General features: G+C 44.7%; 1 long non-coding RNA gene across 1 annotated transcript; it reads right to left on the bottom strand.

Moving 5' to 3' along the window:
- Positions 1-634: 634 nt before the first annotated feature.
- LOC137426293 (uncharacterized) lies at positions 635-18886 on the bottom strand. Its single transcript, XR_010984262.2, has 3 exons — positions 18745-18886; positions 8243-8295; positions 635-1146 (listed from the first exon to the last, which is right to left on the bottom strand). It is a non-coding gene; the product is annotated as an uncharacterized LOC137426293 (long non-coding RNA).
- Positions 18887-19584: the final 698 nt, after the last annotated feature.

The raw sequence follows: 19584 nt of genomic DNA, 5'->3' as shown, positions 1-19584 counted from the left end.
GGCGACCATTTTGAAAATCCAAAATGGCGGCCATGCAGGTGTCTACACAAATGCCAACATTACTTTTTGGATTCCTTATGCTCTGGTATTCCCAAAAAGTATAGTTTTGCTAATCTCCAAAAATTTTGAACGAAAGAACATAGTGAACCTGAGTATAAAGGGAGAGAGAGCCACATCCACCTCTCGTGCCAAGCACACAGCAAATGCTCATGGTCCTCTCGGGTGTTGCTGTTGGCATTCCAAAAGCACGCCACCAACAAACGTGGTACTCACCATGTCACAGGACGTGGCTTTGCAGTAAATACTATGGAACTAACGAGCACAGAGCAAAGGGGCCTGACTGCCTCTCTGAATGAGTAATTGCACCTTTCTTCCTGTGGAGTTGGAACACCTCTAATACCATCTTTGCTCATCTCCTTATCGTGTCACGCCCGCCATGCTTTGCACATTCGTTCGGGAGACGTTGCCCTTTTAGAATGTGCAGGGGTTGTGAAAAGAAAATGTACCCCCCTGGTTTTGAGCAGGTTCAGGTGAGATGTCCAGTCTCCGAGCGATTTGCTTTTCTCGCTCCACTTGCATGGTGTGAAAGAGTGGACACCGCATGTGGATGTAGGACTCCAATTGCGACATTTTTCCCATTAATTGAAGGTTTAATTAAATGATTCTTTGCAAATCCCATCATTCATTGGGCTTGTAACTTATTTCAAGTTCATTTATTGTCTTTTCATAAACCAATCGTTTTTGAATTATCCGTTCTCATTACACCCACATGGGGTTCTTTCGACCCCAAGTAGGCCAATCGGACCTCCTGCATGCATTGTTAGGCAATAGACCAATATTGAGATTCGACTTGTGCCTCGCGAACAGAAGGCCAAAGACAACATGAGGGACAGGGATTGTCTCTCCGCTCAACGGATGTTGGTTGCATCCTTCATGAAGTTCCAGCCGACATGAGCAAGTGATGTCCGGATCACAGGTACCACAATGGCCAGCTCTTTTCTCTCTACACTTTTCACGATATTGACTGTTGACATCACTTTGTGCAGATGAAGATTCTGTGAGCAATTTGTGTGCCTTGAATGATCATGAACGTCACGGGCAGTTCAGAAAATGGGTCCTGGCCTCGTCGTTGTGTGCAACTCGTTTCTGAGGTGTAAGAGTTAAGACTGGAACTATGATTCTTACCTGTATAATGTCGGGATACAACTAAACACCCCCATTCCCCCAATCACACACACCACCCACCCATATATATATATATATATATAAACATATGTTTGGTACTACACAACTTTAATATACAAGAAAACAAACACGACATAATGACAATAACAGCGAAGCTTTTCGTGCTGTAGTCTTCAAGGCGATTCACAACAAAGAGACAGGAAGAGATGAGAACAAGTGCATTTATTAGCATGTCTAAGTAACCGCGACACCGATTCGTTCTGCAGTCATGACGTCATTGGTGTTCTGACTTCTGAATGCCCATTGGTTGACTCAGTCATCACTGTCACCTTTTGGAGCGCAATGTTGGCTTAGCGGTTAAGGTGCCGGCTTGGGATCAGAGGATCCTGAGTTCGAATCCAGATCAATCGATGAATTAACGTCAGGTGGGTTGATGCAGCCTGTCATCCATCCGAGGTCGGCAAATTGAGTACCAGCTTGCTGGGATGAATGTGCCAGGGTGTACCCAGATTTAGAATAGGTACACTGTATCCCTGCGTGTCGAAAAAGCGACTAAAGGGTTGGCATCAGGAAGGGCACCCGGCCATGAAAAAGGCACCCGGCCATAAAAAGGGCACCCGGCCATAAAAAAGGGCACCCGGCCATAAAAAAGGGCACCCGGCCATAAAAAAGGGCACCCGGCCATAAAAAAAGGGCACCCGGCCATAAAAAAGGGCACCCGGCCATAAAAAAGGGCACTCGGCCATAAAAAAAGGGCACCCGGCCATAAAAAAAGGGCACCCGGCCATAAAAAAAGGGCACCCGGCCATAAAAAAAGGGCACCCGGCCATAAAAAAAGGGCACCCGGCCATAAAAAAAGGGCACCCGGCCATAAAAAAGGGCACCCGGCCATAAAAAAGGGCACCCGGCCATAAAAAAAGGGCACCCGGCCATAAAAAAAAGGGCACCCGGCCATAAAAAAGGGCACCCGGCAATAAAAAATTGCACCCTGCAATAAAAAAAACTGCCTCAAAAAGGGAACCATGATGATTGTATATATGTATTTATGTCAGATAACTTGATATCTATACCAATCCAATGTCCATTCTCTTTTGAGAGCCGCGTTGTAACCAAATCAGTCTGATGGAAAAGAACACACTGCGTGGTTTGCCATTGACTTTCCCAGTGAAAATAAGCAGAGGAATTTTCCTGGCGCACAATTGCCAATTCTTGCAAAATACACACCGAATGGGTTAAAATGGAACTTCCATGTGATAAATGTCAAACCCTGCTTCGTAAACTTGAAATCCTTTTTCAGTTAACTTTGACACCCCCTCTGCCCCACCCCAAACACCCCACCCATTGTTTGTTAACCTTGATCCCCTGTGGGCTGCGTTTGATCCCCTGTGGGTTGAGTTTGATCCCCTGTGGGCTGCGTTTGATCCCCGGTGGGCTGTGTTTGATCCCCTGTGGGCTGCGTTTGATCCCCTGTGGGCTGCGTTTGATCCCCCGTGGGCTGCGTTTGATCCCCCGTGGGCTGCGTTTGATCCACTGTGGGCTGCGTTTGATCCCCTGTGGGCTGCGTTTGATCCCCTGTGGGCTGCGTTTGATCCCCTGTGGGCTGCTTTTGATCCCCTGTGGGCTGCTTTTGATCCCCCGTGGGCTGCGTTTGATCCCCCGTGGGCTGCGTTTGATCCACTGTGGGCTGCGTTTGATCCACTGTGGGCTGCGTTTGATCCCCTGTGGGCTGCGTTTGATCCCCTGTGGGCTGCGTTTGATCCCCTGTGGGCTGCGTTTGATCCCCTGTGGGCTGCGTTTGATCCCCCGTGGGCTGCGTTTGATCCCCCGTGGGCTGCGTTTGATCCCCCGTGGGCTGTGTTTGATCCCCCGTGTGCTGCGTTTGATCCCCCGTGGGTTGCGTTTGATCCCCTGTGGGCTGCGTTTGATCCCCTGTGGGCTGCGTTTGATCCCCTGTGGGCTGCGTTTGATCCCCTGTGGGCTGTGTTTGATCTCCTGTGGGCTGCGTTTGATCCCCTGTGGGCTGCGTTTGATCCCCTGTGGGCTGCGTTTGATCCCCTGTGGGCTGCGTTTGATCCCCTGTGGGCTGCGTTTGATCCCCTGTGGGCTGCGTTTGATCCCCTGTGGGCTGCGTTTGATCCCCTGTGGGCTGCGTTTGATCCCCTGTGGGCTGCGTTTGATCCCCTGTGGGCTGCGTTTGATCCCCCGTGGGCTGCGTTTGATCCCCCGTGGGCTGCGTTTGATCCCCCGTGGGCTGCGTTTGATCCCCTGTGGGCTGCGTTTGATCCCCTGTGGGCTGCGTTTGATCCCCTGTGGGCTGCGTTTGATCCCCTGTGGGCTGCGTTTGATCCCCTGTGGGCTGTGTTTGATCCCCTGTGGGCTGCTTTTGATCCCCTGTGGGCGAACTTTCATCTCCAATGGGTTAAGTTAATTCACAACCGAGTCAAATTTGAACCCAATAGGGTTTTTAATTGGACCCAATGGGTGTGCTAATGTACTTCCTGATTGTTTGAATTGAATTTTCTTGAACCCTCATTCGAAAAACTTGAACCTTCTTGCGTGAAATTTGAACGTGTTGTACGGATTAACTCTTGACCCCCAATGGGTTAAGTTTGATCCTCACAGGCCAAATTTGAAACTGTTGCATTTAATTTGACCTTGGTGGAGTAAATTTGAACTTCCTGTTGTGTTAAATTTGAACTTTGTAGAATAAATTTGAACTTCCTGTTGGGTTAAATTTTAACTTCCTGGTTGGGTTAAATTTGTACTTGGGTTAAATCTGTAGCCCGTCATGTTACATTTGATGCTTGGTAGATGAGATTTTAACCTTTGTGGATTAAAATTGATGATTCAACACAACGTGGGCCTGGTTTCAGCACCAGTTTTCGATTTAAAGTTAAATAAACATATGTGGGAAAAGTTCAGCAAATGCAAAAGCAGCTTCATCGTAATTTTAGTGCAACTTTAGTGTTGAAAACGGATTATATCACCACATGCATTTGTTAAGTGGAATGAGAAGGAAATGATCCTTTACGATTTGTGTTTTCATAAATGTTATGAGTGGATAGCGCCTGGATTTCCTGCTTTCATTGGCCCAGGGGAAATCTGCTCTGGATTCTAGAATTTTGTGCATACATGATACGACTGCTACTTATTTAACGACCACCGTTATTCGCACCTTCTTGTGTGGTTGGTGGGAACTTTTTTGGGCCAAGTCTTTTGTGAACTGATTCATCATCCCCGCCATTGCACTGAAGATGCAGGAGTTGATAATTTATTCAGGGTTCCGGTGATGACTTACACACTCTTCAGGAAAGACACCCTATAACATCTGCAACTACCAATTCTGACAAAAAGGTCCTTCCAATGGATGGTGTACACATTGCATGCAAGGCTAGGTTGACAATTTTTCGTTGGGTTGAGATTCAAACCCAGGTTAGATAGCTCAAAGCTGAGTGAGAACAACTCGAAGTTATCCTGCCATCCTTAACGTGCTTGCATGAGAATGTGATATTTCTCTGGCAAGCCCCCCCATCGTGCCTTTACTACCAGGGTAGCTGTCTATAATGTCTGGGCGTGCTCACTGGCTATCCATCATGCACCCGTGTTGAGGAGGCCACCACAATTTCTTACATTGTTGATGGCTCCTTGAGGTCCTGGTGCTAACTGCAGTTCCGCATATGCCTTTTCCTTCGAGCTGCCCTCCCTCTATCCTCGTAACCTCCCACTCTTGGGAGCCTCATGGCAAAACTCTGAGGTGGAGGAGGAGGAGGAGAAGGGAAGAGAAACCAGAGGCCTGATGCGGCGGATCTTATCTTTAAAACATGAGATTGTTGTTTAAAGTTCCAGACTCAGTAGCCCAAACAGGAATAACGAGTTTGATTTTCAAGAAGAAGAGACACTACAAAGCACTCACCATGACAGTGTAGTGTTTGTATCTATAGTTTTCGTTTGAGCTATCTTTTCCTTATTGTCTTTGGGCCTGAATAATAAAATATAAAAAATAAAAAATAAAAACCACCTTTAGAGGCCATTTTCCCCCGCAAGCGGGGGTTGGCCTTTTTCGGGGACCGTGGTTGTTGTTGTTTTTTTGGTCCCCTTTTTGAAGCAATGTTTTACGGCCGGATGCCCTTCCTGCCGCCAACCCTTTTTGTCGCTTTTACGACAAACAGGGAATTACCAATGAACTGGTACTCAATTTGCCGACCTCGGAAGGATGACAGGCTGAGTCAACCCCTTTGGGCCTTTGGGCCTGAATGCAACATGAAAATAAATGAATCTATTCCATGGTCATTATAACTCCTTTACAATAGTTCAGCCATACAAGCCATTGCAAAGGAGTTATTCCCAAGATGTTTGATATCATTAAACATTTACGATTGACTCGATCACACACTTCTTTTAATAACAGACAAAACAGCCTAACACCCATTTTCTGAAATGTGATGGAGCGAAAATCAAAGATTACCTGTTCACAAACTCCATGATCCCTTCTTCTTCATTTGTATGCAGCACAAGGTGGCAGGGTGGAATCATTGGCTGAGGGAATGGCTGCTCAAGAACTTGTAACTTGTTCAGGGTGCCAGTGATAGCTCGTCTAGGTCATTGAACACCATGGGATATTTAATGTCTACCAAATAATGGAGGCAGACAGAGCGCCCAGTTTAACGTCCATCCGAGGGACAGCACGCATTGATGATTCGCCCTGCCTGTGAAACACCAGAGTGAAAGTTTATATCTGGATAAGGATTCAAACCCAGGCTAGACAGCTTGGAGGCAAGTTTGCGTACCTCTATGCCATCCTGTCATCGCTCTATGATTCGTGACAACCTTCAAATTCAGACCTTTATCGTTTGAACACTTGACGTGCTTGTCCGACTAACACAGCAATAGAGGAATTTCCTGGAACACAATGTATTGGACCGGTGATGACTCTTTGTACATCTCCCACAACTTTGACAGACCAAATTTTTCCTTGTCGTGATCTTTGCAATCAAAACGCAAAATCCTGTACATCCCTGGCCCGCATGCTCCCACCAAGCATTCAAACTACGCGTCACTCTTGATAGCAGTGTCTCTGATCTGTCAGTGCAAGCCGGCTTGTGTGCTCGCTTCTCTGCCATCGTGTGTGCTTGACTTTTGGCTTGCGTTCCAGTGTATTTTGACTGGAGATTGATGTTTTTGATTGATTGGTGTGCTGCACCTAGCTCATCTTGTGACCATGGAGCTTTAATCTCAGTCTGCAAAGACTCGAGTACCACACGGATGCCTCCCAGTTTGAAGGTGGGTGGTGGTGTTTCGTCCGCAGCCACCCGGCTGCTGGTTGATTCATTTTTCTGTGGGCGTGTCTGCCGCTGATGCAATACCTCTCTATAACGAGTTATCTGGTACTCATTTTGCCGACCTCGGAGGGAAGACAGGCTGAGTCAACCCCACCTGGCGTTAATTCAATGGGATTCAAACTCAGGACCTTTGGATCCCAAGCCCACCGCCCTAACCCTTCGGCCGACACCAAGACAAACTAATTTAGTAAGATTTATGACTGAAAGAATTTTGAGATGACACGGCTTTGCTCGACACCGAAGACAGTTTGGTGTTTACTTTGCCAATCGCAAAGCCTAAAATGCATGACAATTGCCCAAAGAAACAAAAGGATCAGTAATGCGCACTTGGAAATATAGTTTTCTCATTCGTTTTCTTTGTTATCTTCGGCCTCTACCTGCAGAACTCGATTGTAAAATTATTGTTGCCTTTTTTTCCAGGACTGCAGCACCTGGGCAGATTGGTTTGATACTGCAGATTTAATTTGGCCGATAACAACAAGTGTGTAAACAAACCTAAAAAAAACAAATAAAAAGTACTATTCAGGCCACTCAGCCAAAACACAATCAAAGAAAGATAATGTCGAGCGTGTACTCTTCAGTCATGCTTTAATTTATATTGCGAATCCAATGAATGCTGCACGCAAAGCGCGATTGCAGGAGGGATAAAGCTTCTTGTGCGACACAAAGAACCCTACTAAACCTGCTCGGTTTCAATTCTGCTGAGTGTGTGACCTGCGTGACCCTCGTGGAACGGTTCAGGTACATTCCCATTCTACTATTGACCTGACATTGTTTCTGGCTGCCTCTTCACAATCAGACCGGCGTGCCCCTGCCTTTTATTCGGTGGTCACTTCAATGTACAATCCTGTGGTTTCTTTTTAACTTCATCTGCATACGTTCATCGTCATGGGAATTTCAATTTGAAATCAATCGTCAAGGAGCAAAGTTCGACGTGGTTTCGACCAGGAAAATGCTTTGGCATAATGATATTCGGATTGCGCGGTGCTCAAAAGGTTGATTAATTAAGCAGCCCACATGTGGTTAGACATGGACGTCTGTAGTCGTATTGTTTGAAAGTGTTGGAGATCTCAGGTGACGATGCCGACAGCTAAGCCAAAACATATACTGTAGTTCAAAACTATTTCTCTGTAGCTCAACAGACATTTTTTGGTCACACCATCCAGATTGGTTGGTTTTCTTAAATGTAAATGCTCATTGTACTCCAATCGTAATTTGTTGCTGCACTTATGATGTACTTAGTATCGCAGAACTCCTTGTTTGTGTTAAAGATTATGCTGTTTTGTTTCTGTGTAAAGTTTAAGGTTTGGAGATGAGTCTGCTGCGTAAAACTAAATACTGTACCAGAAAAATCCACAACTCCTTTAAAAACGTATATTTTAAAACACACACATGCACATTTGTATAGAAACATGAAGACAGCAAGCCAAGGAAGGTATCCCTAGCCCACAAAGAAAACTAATTCCTTAGACCGGTGCAAATGGAAGATGCCATGCATGAAGCAGAAACAGCAACACATACAGCCCCAATTATGGCAAAAAAGACAAAATAAAAATATAAAATGAGATATCAACAGATGTGCACCACCAACTGGTAGAACGTCAAAAGAGCAGAAAGATATGGACAGATTGGGATAGACAAAGAAGGATCACTGGAATGGCTAAGAAGAGGTCAGCTCAATGGAATGAATCATTATAAATTCCCCAGATCAAGGATACCACAGGAACGGATTCAGGAAGATGGCAGGACTGAGTCAATCGGAGTGTAGGTTCTGCGAGGTAGAAACAGAAAGCATGAGCCATCGCCTATCAGGATGTAAAAAACTCATGTCAGAACAGTTGTACACCCAAAGGCACAACAAGGTATGTGGAGTAATCCACTGGCACATCTGCAGTAATTTCAATATCCCAGTTCCACAAAATTAATGGAAACATGAACCAAAAATTAATCATTTAAAACAAGGGCATAATGTTCACGCAGTTGCGTAGTGATTGGGAGGGGGGGGGGTGCGAACGCACCAGGGGCGCCAAATGACACCCTCAAAAAACGTTTTCATGCTCCATTTGTTTGTATTGTATATAAATTATAACACAACGAGCAACTTTCAGAACCACGTTTTACAGTGTACACTCCGTGCTACGTGACAATGTGTCATGTCCATGTTTACAAACTCCTTACATCCGATTCACTTTTTTCCTCATTCCTATTTCTATCACCTCGCTCAGTAAATAAATCTGTGTTACGGTGATTGCTGCATAGATCTCTTATCTGTATAAGCAGGTTTAATATGCAGCCGGTAACATTGAGATCGCCCATTTGCCCAAGGGATGGAGGGGTGTAACTGTTGGAAGTCGGTTATGTAATTACGTCAATCAAATCTCGATATCTCACTGTGAAAGTCCCAATCAGCAAGGCCAGGATCACATCTCAAGTGAGTTATTTAACGTCCTTGCCTTCGTCTGCTGCTCTGTCTCATCAGCTCTAGTCTCGAGGCTAGTCTAGGCCATATAAATACCACACCTTGCTGCATGCATAGAAATACCACACCATGCTGCACCATGTTTGATCTAGTTTTTGTTAACGGTCTTGTAGCATACCTGCATACTGTACTGCTACAGCATTAGTTTACCTTTCACCAAGCCCAGGTATGCTTGGGCCAGGGCGGGGATTATACGTTCGTTTTATTATTGCCAAATGGTACGAATAATATTATTGTTGTTAATATTATCAGTATTAATAAATGCTTTGTTACAATGTTATCATTGTTTTGGTTTTTTACTTTGTAATAAAAATACCATTCATGGAAGGACCTATTTAACTGCTTTATGCGCCTTAACATGGCCGTGTATAGAAACATAGGAATTCTTCCGGATTCTTTGTAGCTAATTACCCTAATCATCTCAGGTGATCATATCTAAATATATTCTCATTTTGAACAGGTTCAAGGGCTCTGCTGCTGAACCCGCTGGGGAAGCTTAAGCTCTTTCATATGGCCCCCTCAATAGGAATTTCAAACTGTCAGTACCTGCAGGGGGCGATATTTTTGACTTTCGCCCCGAGTGCCACAAACCATCACCACGCCACTGTGTTCACGTATGACCTAATGGTCCCATCCAGCATAAACATAGAAAACAAAGCATTGTGACCAGACATGGGACTCAGATAAAAAAAAGGAAAAATAAGGCATTGCTAATTGAGCTTTTATCATTACCTAGTGATTTTGGTCTACATAATGCAAAAATTAAAAAAAATTACCAAATATCAAGACCTCAAGAATGAAATGAAAAGATCATCAAAGCTGAAGTGTGACAAAATTGTACCAGTGATAATTGGAGCAAAAATAAAGAAGTACCGCAAAATCCCTGGGAACATTACCACAAATAAACTGCAATTGGAGACTGTCCGGGGCTCATTGAAGATCCTGAAAAGAGCCCTTGAAACAAAACTCCGAGAATAAGAAATCTTCACAACTTAGCCCATGAATCACGATCCTTCACCGAAGCGGGGGTGGAGACTTTGAATCCTCGGAGGACTCCATTCTACCTTTGAAAACCCATATTATGGAGACTAGTGAGATACCCGTGCTACAGTACGCATGGGTGGGAGGCCAGAAGCAAACAGACAATGCAGTTACAGCGAATGCTAAAGCATGAAACCAATAAATTCCACATTCTTGAAGCACCTTCAGTCACACGTCAGACATGGAGAGCAAGTTCGTGAAGGACTTCCATGAAAAACGTACCCGTTCGCAAACAAACGGGTACGTTCACGTATAGAAACATCGATCATGGGACCGTGGCGAATCTGCATATGGCGATCCATGAAATTCACGTTCAGAACGTAGAAACCATCACGGCTGTCGTCATTCACTTGAACTCGATATCTCTTTTTCATTCCAAACAACATATCTCCAATCACAAATTAATCACAAAATAAACTTTTAACAACATTGTTGATGTTTCCTTCATTGTAAAAACTACCAAGTCAACAGTTAAAAGGATTTTGAGCCGATAGGTATTACGGCCTAGGCAAGATCTATTGTGACAGCGATCTGTTAGCTTATACACTGCCAAAATAGCTATGTGGAATTCTGTCATGTAGAGATTAAACGTCGTTTAAACTTTGGCCGAGGTCATTACAGACTCTCTTCGAGTTACGACGGGTTACATTCTGACAAGCAGGTCCTAAGTCGAATCACGCCTCATGGACTTATTATATATTACTTATTACATATTTCCAAGTCCGTATTCCACCAACGCATCATTTGTTAAAAGTCATACAGCCTAAATCCCATAATCCAATCCAATCCATAGACTGTACAATAAGTAAAATAAATAAAAGGGTTGAAATAAAAGACTTTATGACATTACAATGCGCGTTTTACTGTACAAAAAAAGCTTACAAAAATCCGGGTACATAATGAGGTACACAAATAATGTGGCACTGTTATAAGAAGTGATAAAGTACCCGATAACATAAACACATACAAACACACAAATCAGTCCTTTGAACAAGGTGGCTGGTCATCCATCAGTGGTGAGGCAGAGGTGGAAGCTGTGGGAGATGAGGGTGATGAAGATGGGTGATGAGGGAGATTAGGAAGATGACGGAGGAAGACGAGGGAGGGAGATGAGGGAGGAAGACGAGGAAGGGAGGGAGGGAGAAGAGGAAGGAAGGGAGGGAGAAGAGGAAGGAAGGGAGGGAGGGGAGGGGGGGAGTGGTGGCGGCAGGGGTCGTTTTCTTAAAGAAAACGTCGAGAGTAGACTGCACAGTTTGCTTCTTTTTCTGGTTGTATATTTCTCTATAACAATGAAGAGCCTCTTGTAGTTGTCGGTCGAGCTTGGCAAAACGATCGACATTCATGTCCATACTGGCGATCACCTGTAGGCCTTTATTGAAGATGGCGAATGCTTTAGCCAATCCTTTCACAGTGAACATTTTCTCCGGTTTGTCCTCTTCTTTTTTCGCTCCTCTCATTCAATTAAATCTTCATTGGATAACTCTCCCGGCACAAACTCCACCAATTCTTCCACGACAACTTCGAGCTCTAAACACCTGGCTAACTTCACAATTTTTCCATCAATCTCGACCATCATGTCGTCCTTGTCGAAACCTTCGAACGAATTATCATAACGTTTCAGACACTTCCTCCCATGCTGCAGCAATATTCTTGATACACTGAAGAACGTTGTAACTTTCCCCAAAGTCACGTAACGTTCTCGAGCTGCACGATTATTTTCATTTTTAACTCCAGGTCAATCGCCTTTCTCTTCTTTTTCTCCGATCCATCAGTGGATGAACTCTTCCTCTTGCTAGACATGATGATGGCAGTATGGTACACACACACTTATAGGCGATGGAGTGTAATGGATGTTGTCAGTGGGAGGCACAAGGAGCAACTGAGATTTTTGTGATGGTCGTAAGTGCGAGTCGTTGTAAGTCGCGAACGTCGTAACTCGAGGAGAGTCTGTATTTACTTTTAATGATGTTTATATACGAATCAAAAAGAAGATAATTGGTTTTGGGTCGTCCTTTCCGCATATCTCGTGGGATTGTGAGTTGGAGAGACGACCGTGATGGCGGGGAGGGGGTTGGCATTCTCTCAAGCAGGGATTCAACCCATGTCCTTATAAAAGGTCTTTGTCTGAGGTCACCAAGTCCGATCGGTGCAGCCGTGCAGCGATCAGTGCAGCCGTTTGTGCGGCACCCGGGAAAATAACGTTACGCGGGAGTCCAAACCTGAAAATTCTGGAGGCCAAAGCTGAAATTGGAAAAACAATATAGCCTATTTTACTCCAGGGGGTCCCAGGATTACCCGCCCAAAATATCGTTGCGATCGGTTCAGCCGTTTTTGCGGTACCTTCGAACGGACAGACAACAGACGGACGGACAGACAGACGAACGGACATTTGGTGAATTATAGTAAGATAACAATGAATGATACAAACAGACACATAACCTTAAAAGAAGGCCATCCATCCTCAAGATGACGCCTTTCTGCCATTTAGAGGTAGAACTGAGATTGTTAGTTGGCTTATCCTCGGGGATGACTCGTGGCGAGGCAGGTTTAGGTTTGTATGTGCTCGCACTCTGTCTACCTATCTACCTGTAGCTGCTGGCTCTCCCTTGCTCTCTGACTCCCACTCTTGCTCTGGTGCGGACGATGAAGCACTGTGCCCTAGCCGTTTTGCTCCGGCTTTGTGCATCGTGTTCTTCACCACATGCTTTTCTCTCTATCTTGCCAGATTCTTGTGTGAGTGCATGTGTACTTGTTGCGTCTAGGGGGTAAATAGATAGCTGTCTTGTATTTCTGTGTTCGGAAATTCTGTTCATACCGTGCCTTGTGAAATAAATTGATTTATCTCAGAAATGGCATGCTTTGTGTTGCCGCCATTTTGTTTCACATATTATCGGGTTTCATTTGGATTCCTGGAGGGCTAACTGTATTCTAATCTTTCTTTTTGTAAATGGCGTGGTAACAAACCCGCTGCATCACAGGCTGGTAACAACCACTGCTTCTGCTTGTGAAAAACAGTGATAGTTCAGCTATCCTTGTGGTGTCGGCTTCAGTGTTATTGCTACCACATAGGTGGTGTTCCTTCCTGTCGGGAGGTTGCCATTGACAATATATTGCTTTCTTTTTAAGCACCTTTGGTTTGTATGACATGTGAAATTGCTGTCATTTCCTGCTTAGCAACAGCAAGGATAGCAGCATGATCGTATTTCGCTCGCTTCATCTTCACTCTCTTCTTGGTAGAAGAATCTAACATCTCTTTCCATTTATTTATTTATTTTTTTGCAAGAACCTCTTTCTTGATCTACTTGGAATAAGCTGATTTTATCATTCTCAAACTTCTTCAGGTCTTGCATCACTTTGTTGAGCTCCATCTCAGCTTGGTTAGATATGCCAGGCAGCATCACATCACTGTGGCAGCCTTCCAAATAAGATCTTCAGAAAATGGTTGTCTTCCATCCGAGCAAGATGACCGAGTCATTGGGGTCTTCTGTTTGCAAGAATAGCCTCTCCTGACTCTTCCATCCCAAACGATCTCCCCACTTGTCTACTACTAATATTCCATGTCTACTGTTGAGCCTTAGTGATACCTAATATACTTTGGAGGTACTTGTGTAGAAGGCCTCAATCTTACTGCGGACTTCTCTTGTCGGTGCTTGTCTGAACCCTACACAATAGCACACAGTATGATAGCTCAGTAAATAGTCATTTAGTCTTCGAGGAAAGATCGTTTTCTCCCAATACAGGCCTGCGTAGGGCACCAAGCATTCTCAAGGCAGAGGAGATTCTTCATGCTCATAATGAGCCTCACACACATGTGCGCATAAGCGCATGCACAAACACACACACAAACACACACACAAACACACTTGAATGTGACATTTTATTTTTCGCATGTTGAGTATCCTCTGTATAATCGTGCCTCGCACATGTTTTATGCATTTCTTATTCCACGGCTTTTCCCAGCCTGCATGCACTCGTGCCCCTGCTGATAACCCTATTTCCACCTTGAAAATGCCACGTCTAATTCATTAAACCGTGATTTTCTCCAATTCTAACACTTGTCCTCTCTGTGTTATTTCTGTGCTTGGGACTCTTCTGGTCTTCTTAATGTCCGTGGCGCATCCATCTTGTACTTCTTCACTCCCTTTAAGGTGACTGCCCGTGCGTGCACTGTTCGGGTAAAACGTGGGGTTTTGAGCAATGTGGTTGAGGTTACATAAACTCTGTCTTCCTTCATCTTTTGTTCCCAGTTCCTGTGCTCACAATTTTTGTTTGCTCGTTTTCAAAATCTGGTGCACATAAAGTGATATTGGTTATAAAGGTTGGTTGGGAGGTTTATGGTGAGACTTTATTTTCAATCATTTATATGAATTTTTTTTGCCATGCACTGGGGATGATCATTCGTTTGTGTGCAGCACCTGGCTGCTGATTGGATCATCTCTGAGAGAGTGGTTGTGCCACTGATGCAGTGCCTCCTGTGTAACCCTAGCCCTAACTGTAACCCTAACCCAAACACTAATGCCAACTGTAACCCTAACCCTAACACCAACGCCAACTGTAACCCTAACCCTAACACCAACGCCAACTGTAACCCCAACACTAATGCCAACTGTAACCCTAACGTTAACCGTAGCCCTAACCGCAACCCTAACCCTAAGCCTAACCTCTGTGTAGGTTCGGACATGAATTTAGAATTTGGCCAGAGTGCCGGATCCCAATGGCACTCTTGCAAAAGACCGAACGTGGGCTCCGTCACGCCCACGGACCAATGATGGCAGACGGGACATGCAGACAACGTCCATCCGATGAACGACATACTCATTGATACAACGCCCAGCCTGTGAAGCACCAGAATGACGATTGATCATCAGGTTGGGTATAAAACCCAGGCTCGGCAGCTCAAAGACCATTTTCTGAGACCTCAAAGACCACAAAAGAGCTCAAAGACCAAAGACTCTGAGCAATCCTGTCGACCCCGGGCGACCAATAAAATAAGATTAGACAGAAAGCTCGGTGCCAACAAGCTGGCCGGTGTAACCACAGCACGTACCTTTGAAAAGTTCAAATTTACCTCCAAGATGCAAGTCCGATTCGTTTAGTAAAGCGGAGCCACCACGTTCGAGGGTCTCGAGTGCATTTCGCAATGTTACATTGGACGGTTGAAAAGGGAATTTTGGAGAGGAAGAAACCAAACGTTTCCAATATTTACTCGATTGCTCACATTCTTGTTTGTTTTCTGCTTCAACTTTGCATCGTCCATCCACTGATGTTGTATTTTTATTTGGACTGACATTTAGTAGCGCAGCACTCCGAACAAGCAGCACCAATGGCATACGCTGGAGTGCGAGCGTAAACCCTCGGTTTCCACATCAATAAAGAAGATAAGAGATTCGTTATAATCTGGAATGGCCACGTCAAATGCTATGGTCATACAAACGGCAAAAGCGGGCACTTCATTCTCACATTACTTTCGATTCATCCCTGAAAACTACTTTCGGACCGTGAGATGTCTGCGAGATGCAATGAAGCACATTCCCAGAGGATCCGAGCTGTCCTCGCTTGTTTGTCAGTGATCCACCTGAGATGAATCCTGGACAAAATGGAGGGCGGATTCCAGCTCGTTTTTGGCCATTTCACTCGATGGTGAAGAATCACTTTAAGATTTTATAAACTCTCATGTCCAGATCCATATTCGGATCTTGACCAAAATCGAATCGATTCTTCCTTGTCGCCCCCCACCCCCCACCCCTAACTTGTCCACCAAGTTTCGGCTGAATCTGTCCATAACTTTTTGAGATATCCTGTTCATAGACAGATATACCGACCACCCAACCAACCTGTCCACCAAGTTTCTACCGAATCTGTCCATAACTTTTTGAGATATTCTGTTCATGGACAGAGACACCGACCACCAAACCAACCTCTCCACCAAGTTTCTACCGAATCTGTCCATAACTTTTTGAGATATTCTGTTCATGGACAGAGACACCGACCACCAAACCAACCTCTCCACCAAGTTTTACCGAATCTGTCCATAACCTTTTGAGATATCCTGTTCATGGACAGAGACACCGACCGCCAAACCAACCTCTCCACCAAGTTTTACCGAATCTGTCCATAACCTTTTGAGATATCCTGTTCATGGACAGAGACACCGACCGCCAAACCAACCTCTCCACCAAGTTTTACCGAATCTGTCCATAACCTTTTGAGATATCCTGTTCATGGACAGAGACACCGACCACCAAACCAACCTCTCCACCAAGTTTTACCGAATCTGTCCATAACCTTTTGAGATATCCTGTTCATGGACAGAGACACCGACCACCAAACCAACCTCTCCACCAAGTTTTACCGAATCTGTCCATAACTTTTTGAGATATTCTGTTCATGGACAGAGACACCGACCGCCAAACCAACCTCTCCACCAAGTTTTACCGAATCTGTCCATAACTTTTTGAGATATTCTGTTCATGGACAGAGACACCGACCACCCAACCAACCTCTCCACCAAGTTTTTCCGAATCTGTCCATAACCTTTTGAGATATCCTGTTCATGGACAGAGACACCGACCACCAAACCAACCTGTCCACGAAGTTTCGGCTGACTCTGCCCCTAACTTTTTGAGATATCATGTTCATAGACAGACAGATATACTGACCACCCAACCAACCTGCCCACCAAGTTTCTACCGAATCTGTCCATAACTTTTTGAGATATCATGTTCATAGACAGACAGACATACCGACCACCAAACCAACCTGTCCAGAAAGTTTCGGCTGACTCTGTCCATAACTTTTTGAGATATCCTGTTCATAGACGACATACTGACCACCAAACCAACCTGTCCACCAAGTTTCGGCTGACTCTGATATCCTTTTCATCGACAAACAGACAGACAGGGGTTAAAACATAACCTTCACCCACCTTTGGTGGCGAAGGTAAAAGGAAAACAAGATGCACACATTCTTCATCACGTGTTCAACAAATAGTGCTTTAAAATATGACATAGTGAACATCGGTATTGCACTTTTGCAGATAAAGTTTGTTGAATTGAGAGAGAAAGCTCATACTGAGTTTAAATACCATGAAGAATGATTCATTCCCACCCAATGGAGGTGGCTCAGTTCGCTGGCTGAGCGTGTCTGTGCATTTGCCATTTTAACAGGGATTTATGAGTCTTTCACCTTCACAAGAACTAGCAAATCTATCTATATATAATGGAGCAATTGTTTGTATGTATGTATGTATGTCCGCTCTTCACCCATTGGTTGGACAGCTGACTCTTGTTTCTTGTTCTCTTGTTTCTCACGGTCTGAGAGTCCTTCAGGTGCTTTTTGCAAACTCCAAGCGAGCTTTCATGTGTCTTTCACTGAGGAGAGGCTTCCGTCTGGCCACTCTGCCATCAAGCCCAGATCGGTGGAGTGTTGCAGTGATGGTTGTCCTTCTGGAAGTTTCTTCCATCTCCACACAGGATCTCTGGAGCTCAACCAGAGTGACCATCGGGTTCTTGGTCACCTCTCTTACCAAGGCCCTTCTCCCCCGATTGCTCAGTTTGGCCGGGCGGCCAGCTCTAGGAAGAGTCCTGGTTGTACCAAACTTCTTCCATTTAGGAATTATGGAGGCCATTGTGCTCTTGGGAACCTTCAATGCACCAGAGATGTTTTTGTGGGCTTCCCCAGATCTGTGCCTCGACACAATCCTGTCTCTGAGCTCTGCAGGCAGTTCCTTCGACCTCATGGCTTGGTTTTTGCTCTGATATGCATTGTCAGCTGTGAGACCTTATATAGACAGGTGTGTGCCTTTCCAAATCATGTCAAATCAATTGAATTTACCACAGGTGGACTCCAATCAAGGTGCAGAAACATCTCAAAGATGTTATAGAGAATTGGGAGGAACCTGAGCTAAATTTCAAGTGTCACAGCAAAGGGTCTGAATACTTATGTAAATGTGATATTTCAGTTTTTTCTTTTTAATAAATTTGCAAAACTTTCTAAAATCCTGTTTCCTCTTTGTCATTATGGGGTGTTGAGTGTAGATTGATGAGGGAAAAAATGAATTTAAACGATTTCAGCATGAGGCTGCAACATAACAAAATGTGAAAAAAGTGAAGGGGTCTGAATACTTTCTGAATGCACTGTATATACACTATACAGTATATATATATGTAGATGAGTCATAAAGCCTAAGGCCTATACGTACCGTATTGTTGGAAGAGACGTAACACCGATGCTTTCGATATTTGATGGTCATTTTAACAATCGGTTTGTTTGGGTTTCACACTGAATGGAAAACATAAAGGTAGAGCATGGCGATTGTGATGTATGACAGGTTCGACGATATGTTCGGCATGAACGGCATATAAATCAAAATGGCGGAGTGTGGAGAGTCAGCCGCGTACGCCGTAATGGCATCAGACGTAATCACATCACCTTGTCATGCGACCAGATCCTCAGCTCTGATTGGCATATATTTGAGGGGACATACATACATACATACGGATGGACAAGCACTGTTGTAGATGTCTCTGCCCGATGGGCTGTTCCTTAAAAATCTTTTGGTATCCTCATATGTATTTTGTTGGTTTGCAGTGGAACAAAACAAAAAAGCTGAAACGATTATTAAAACTAAATTAAATTAAAACTGTCAATATGACATCCTTCAAGTCTCAGGTTTCCACACCTGCATCACCGCTTGCTTACCTTCATTCACCTTATTTGTATGTCAGCCTTGTGCTGACAATAAGCGGCGTGGCGCTTTCTTTTTCCCCTTCTCTCGTGATGCAGCCATCTGCCAGAGTTCCTATTGAAGCTGTCCTCCCGACTCGCTTTTTCATCTGTGCATGGTCTTCGACGCCCAGCCAATGCTCAATGCAGGCTTCCTTTCTTTGTCTTTACCAAACTTATCCACACCGCCATGGTTTCCTGTCCCCCACTCCATTTCCTTCAGGCCTGTCCTTTGTGCGAACAATCTAGTGACCTTCCTACTTCGCAGTTTCGGCATCGGATACATGGCCATTTGGCTTTCTTTTCACCTTCGTTTGTGGTGCACGTTGCATTGTCACCTAATTTCCCTTTTTACAGCAGCCCCCATCACCCTTCCCCCTCTGCCCTCCCCCAAAGCCTCATAAATGAATGGACTCGCTCTGTGAGGAAAGGAGATTCTCATAACAACATCTGTGGATGCTCGGAGTGGTTTGACATAAAAATGTCAAAAACGATATTAAGTGTTTGTTGAGATGGCCTCGCTCCTCTTCCTTGCACGCCTTGTAATGCAAAGGCAGAATCGCTTGTTTTATTTCTTCAATTTCCTGTTCCTCACACTAGTTCAAGGACATCCAAAGGCCTGGCACGTGTGACCCCGCCATCTTGTAGAGCTAGGAAGGCGTGAGAGGCTGGCCGTGTGCCCGCCGCACGTTGATGCCTCTGTGCGATCGATGACTCCACGCTGGGGAGCATAATGAAATGATTATTTAATTCTTCTCATTTTGTTTGTGTTTGCGGAATCCATACAGATATAGTGTGTTTTCACTACCGCAGTGT

This window comes from Myxine glutinosa, unplaced genomic scaffold (assembly GCF_964187855.1).
Source record: "Myxine glutinosa unplaced genomic scaffold, kmMyxGlut1.1 SCAFFOLD_2055, whole genome shotgun sequence".
NCBI classification, from domain to species: domain Eukaryota; kingdom Metazoa; phylum Chordata; class Myxini; order Myxiniformes; family Myxinidae; genus Myxine; species Myxine glutinosa.
Note: the sequence above shows the minus strand (reverse complement) of the source record. Positions and strands in the feature narration are given on the sequence as shown.